At 39.4% G+C, this 5,000-nt stretch overlaps 1 protein-coding gene and 1 long non-coding RNA gene across 2 annotated transcripts in view; both read left to right on the top strand.

The window, feature by feature from the left end:
- LOC144959905 (uncharacterized) overlaps positions 1-1,076 on the top strand; it is a 57,736-nt gene extending 56,660 nt beyond the window's left edge. Inside the window, exon 3 of the long non-coding RNA XR_013642707.1 lies at positions 982-1,076. This is a non-coding gene — a long non-coding RNA (uncharacterized LOC144959905). The remainder of the gene's footprint in view (positions 1-981) is intronic.
- Positions 1-5,000, top strand: part of LOC144959662 (uncharacterized) — a 147,041-nt gene that overhangs the window by 116,393 nt on the left and 25,648 nt on the right. The window lies entirely within an intron of this gene.

The raw sequence follows: 5,000 nt of genomic DNA, 5'->3' as shown, positions 1-5,000 counted from the left end.
CAACTTCTGAAAATCACCCATGATAATGAGGGCATCTCGAGGTTTTACGTATTCTTATACTGATTGTAACCGGTCATAGCAAATGTCAATTTCTTCCTCATAGAAGATCAAAGACTTATATGGCGTTAGTAGTTACTTGTTTCGTATCGAGGCGCATTACAAGTATTCTTTCCGACTTATCGGACTCTTTTTAGCTTGACAGTGAAAGATTATAGCAACTCCTGTCGTTTCCTTGATTCCCCCGCTGTTCAAGAAAAGATGCTCTCAGTGGTGGGAATGTCCACTGCCCCCCCCCCCCCCCATCCACGTTCGCATAGTCCTGTCATACATCGATGCCTCCATTTTCGAGTTTTTTGTAAGCAAATGGAGTTTTCCTTGTTCTAGTATTGTTCAGATAGTACAGATACCCACTCTGATGGAATATTTTTTTTTTTTTGATTTCAGTTATCTTCATTTTCTCCTTTTCCATTTATTCCCCCTTCACATCCGTTGGAAATGAAGATTCAACATAACTGTTTGGCGCACCCACATCGGATGTCGAACTCATTTTTTACAGTTTAGGCTGAATTCGTCATATCCATATGTCCTTCAATACAATGCGTTATTTTTGTCTCCTCAATATTTACATTTCTGTGGAAGGAGAGTTGGTAATAGATTTTCAGATGTAATATAATATAGTTGTTTTAATTACATAACTCCACCTCCTAATTCTCATTAGTGTTTATTGTTTCATGCATTGTCATTTGTTGACAAATGGAAAACTCATAACATCCACATCATCTGTATTCGTAAATTAAATTAAAACGCAAATTCTCTGTTATTATAATTATTAATTTAAAGCACGTTTTGTCACCATAGCTTGATATATGGGCGCATCAGAAAACTAAGAAAGTAACATCCGCATTTTTGTTCAAATTCAGTTCTTGTGATAAAAAAAACAAATAACTTTATGTGACTCAAAGTATACTCTTTGTATTTCAGGTTTCCACCAGATGTTCAGATTCATAATAATAATCTGAAGTTCAAGAATAGACAAAATTGAAAGATAATGAACACATTTTTGTTATGCCTTTTACGATATTTCGAACCCAGTAAACAGAATAAACAACTTTTTGATTAGGAAAGATTGCTTTGAGAATTTAAAAAGTTTGATTTATAATTGGTTATTATTTCATGCTTTACTGACATTTTTTCTGGAGGTCGAATAAAAAGGGTGATTGCAATGAGAAAGCAAGCGAGATCTACTTGGGCGCAGACCAGGCGCTTCCGAGGCTGTCCACATTGGCATTCTGTTTTTTCTTTAGAGTGACATTGAGCTAACGTAGGTGTTAGAAGCACAACAAAAGTAGACGCTAAATTTTGAAAGCCAGGGCACAATACATAAAGCGCGGGAATGGCAGTGATGCAGCCCTTCCCCTGATGCTAGACACGAATACCAGAATTGGCTTTATACAATATAGGGAACTCAGGGTAACCCATATCAGTCGCATAATGGACGGTGTTCCAAGTACAAACTGAGCGAAATTGCAGTTACCCATTTGCTTAGCCTCCCTGACTTCTAATGCGCGTCAACAGTCGAAACGTCACTTCCCTCGTTATGACGCATGGTAACTTAGTAACTGGCTCTAAACAAAAAAAAAAATAGGAACAATGCCGGACGCCCTTATGAACTCTCTGACGAGCATTAAAGAGTATCCAGAGGAAAAAAAAACATTATAAAAATGATAATGTTTTGACTTTTACACATTCTGATCACAAGACATATGAAAAGTTCTAGCCAGCATGAAGAATAAAAAGTACCGATTTTATTTGTTTAAAAACACGATGGTCGCCGTTGTTGGGCGACGTGACATCAGACTATTGAATCCAATTGGTACGAAATTACGAGATGGCGATCAAACTTAAATAATACAACTGGGTGTTCCTCGATTCGTCTCCTTTGAACTTGGATAGAAACTTCTTGTTTTCTATACTATTAAGAGAACAGACTCGCTTGCAGTTAACAGACTAAGGTGCAAAACTAGTCTAATCTCAGCCATTTTGAATCAATGGGATCTGACGTCGTTGCATACTTGCATTCGATGAGGTAACGAATTGAAAATAGCAGTATCTGAACTTCGAAAAATTGAATGCGTTTTAAACATTTTTGACAAAAGAAATTTGACAGTTTTTGACAAGATGAGGGAATCTATATATTAGTTTGATGGACGAGTTTTTGGGTCAACCGTTGATAAGGTTGTTTTTTTTTAGTACGACAGAGCAAGTATCTGCTTGAGCATTGCTTTGTGACCCAGTTGTCGAACGGGTTCAGAATCTTCCATTAGTGCAAACAAGTTTTCTGAAAAAGAAGGGTAAACAAATATAAGCTGCAGCATCTGCTGGTTGCCTTATAGTTTTATTTAGAAATAATGATGGCTTTATCTTTACCTTATGGTAATCAAACATCAGCAGGGAACAACGAGTTCTAGAAGGCCGCAAAGAGAAAATAAATAGATGAAAGTATAGGAACTTGTGTCCACGCCCTCTGACAACATACGATATTTTTGGGGCCATACATACGTACATAAAACCTCAGTGGACAACTCTTCTTCAAAGTGCTCATTCACATTGACACAAGCAGGGACACACGGTAAAAGTGGAGTGGGCAAGATTAAATGTTCGACACATTTTTATTATGTCCTTGGTTCAATAACTCACCATTTCTATCACCCTGATCCTGACGCTGTTTCCATGGAGTCAATGCTTGTTTTAATTTCTCATGATTACACGAGCTCGTCGGCTACTTTCATCACTTTAGTAAACTCTCTCATGTAGTGAGTTGCCAATAAATCGTTAAAGGGAATATTAATATCACAACAACAACAACAACAACAACAACAACAACAACAAATCCCATTTCCTCAATTTGTGGATATATTAGACAATATTACGTTGTCCTCATCTTGGAGGCCCTCGATTGGCACTCTGTGTCTATCAGTACTTGGTGCTCTATAAATACATTAAAATATGACCTATGAAGTCTAACATTGTTGTTCCGATCAGATAGTTTGAGAGTCGTGCAGTAAGATTCGCTTTCTCCATACGGTACAATAGTTCGTCAATAGTCCCCATGCGGGCATTGTGCTCATGAATATCGTTAGATTCTTCATTCCGTCAATCAGCTTCTTTACAGCACGATTCGAAGTGGTACCGGAATTCATGATTCCAAATGGGGTAGGCAGAAATGCGTAATTTTCCATGGACACAAACGCTGTCTTGTGCACGTCACAATCGCGGACACGAATTTGCCAGATACTTTTACCAAGGTCAAACCGGCTAAGGTATTTGTCCATCAAAATTGTTCGGAAAATTTCGTTTGGCGACGTTGATGGGTGTGGATCGAACTCGGCGATTGCGTTGAGCTTCCTGTAATCGACACAAACACGATTCGACACGTTCTTCTTCTTTGCGACAAAAGACTGGAGACGCATAAAGTTATTCGCTCTTTCTTATTACACTCTGTAGTTCCATCAGCTGCAATTCTCTCATAACGATTCAAGTAGAGATAACGGTACTGCAAATCGACGGAGGCAAACAGCCTTATCAGAAGTAAGGCTGATCTTGTCGCTTGGACAGGTTACAACATCCGGGCACGTCATTTAAAAGACGTTGGTGATTTGAAACGATATGCTTCAGGTGGTGTTTTTGTTCAGACGAAAGCTGGACTCCGAACTGCACGTTTCTGTAGTTTCATGCCGATCCCACGTTCCGCGGTTTGTAAGATTTTCCGACGTGGTGGTGATAAGGTCGTTAGTATCGTAATCATGCATCACGACAACACTTATAGTTGAAGCGATGATGACAAGTGCCGATCAATCTCGTTATTGCACGACACCGATTGTCGATGGATGTTATCTATAATGTTTTGAGACTGGTCATAATTTAACACGTTTGTTATGGAGGCAGACGCCAAGTCACTACGATACGGGTCTTCTTCGGTAATGGCAGACCCACATAACGTTTACGATTTATCTTTCTTCAATCGATCTTTCTCCACGTTACCGAATTCTTACGAGTGAGATCACGTTTGAGTAGGCTGTCAAGTTCTTTTCATTTGCGCCCAATTTAACTCGATAATCGTTGGAGACTGTTACCGATAAGATATCAAATGGGCCCTTCCACTGCATGAGTAGTATGTTATAATCAGAAGGCAATAGAATGAATACTTTATCACCCGTTTGAATTTGCGCACTTTGGCTTTCTTATCGTATTAAAACGTTTGCTTCTTTTGTGCGCGATAGAGTTCAACTTGCGCCATTTTCCATGTTTCTTCCAACCGGTCTCTCAACTCAAGTACGTACTGATAACTGGACTTTACGTCAGGCTCCGACACTTCACCTGTTCAGAGATCACGAAGAATATTTATTGGCCCTCTGACGCTTCGTCCATACATAAGCTCAAATGGCTCAAAATTCGTCGATTCCTGTGGCACTTCTCGATAAGCGGAGAGTAGTGGATAAATGTAACGATGCCACTGCTTCGGTTGTTTAATGCACAATCGATTTGACATCTTCTTCAATGTCGCATTGAATTTTTTCCGTTAGTCCGTTGCGCATTTGGTAATACGCTGTTGTTGTGTATTTCCGTATTCCGAGTAAACGACAAACTTCTTTCATACAGTCAGATACGAACTGGGCTCCCTAATCAGTAAGTATCTCCTCAGGAATTCCTATACGGCTATATATATCGAATAATGCCTCAGCTACATTTTCCGTGTCAATTTTCTTGATAGGCTCTGGATAACGAGTGGCGTTATCAACCAGTGTAAGGATGTAACGATGTCCGACGTTACTGAGTGGATTGATAGGTCTGACGAGATCTATGACTACTCTCGTAAAAAGAGTATCAACGACTGGTATATTTTGCATTGGTGCTCTAGGTGCTGCACATCTATTCACTGTTTTCTGGCGCACGTCATATAACCGCCAATATCTAGCCACATCTCAATCTACACCAAGCCA

Source organism: Berghia stephanieae, chromosome 14 (assembly GCF_034508935.2).
Source record: "Berghia stephanieae isolate SIO BIC M18660-M18661 chromosome 14, UCSD_Bste_1.3, whole genome shotgun sequence".
In the NCBI taxonomy this organism is placed as follows: domain Eukaryota; kingdom Metazoa; phylum Mollusca; class Gastropoda; order Nudibranchia; family Aeolidiidae; genus Berghia; species Berghia stephanieae.
This window is presented reverse-complemented; position numbering and strand designations above follow the sequence as displayed.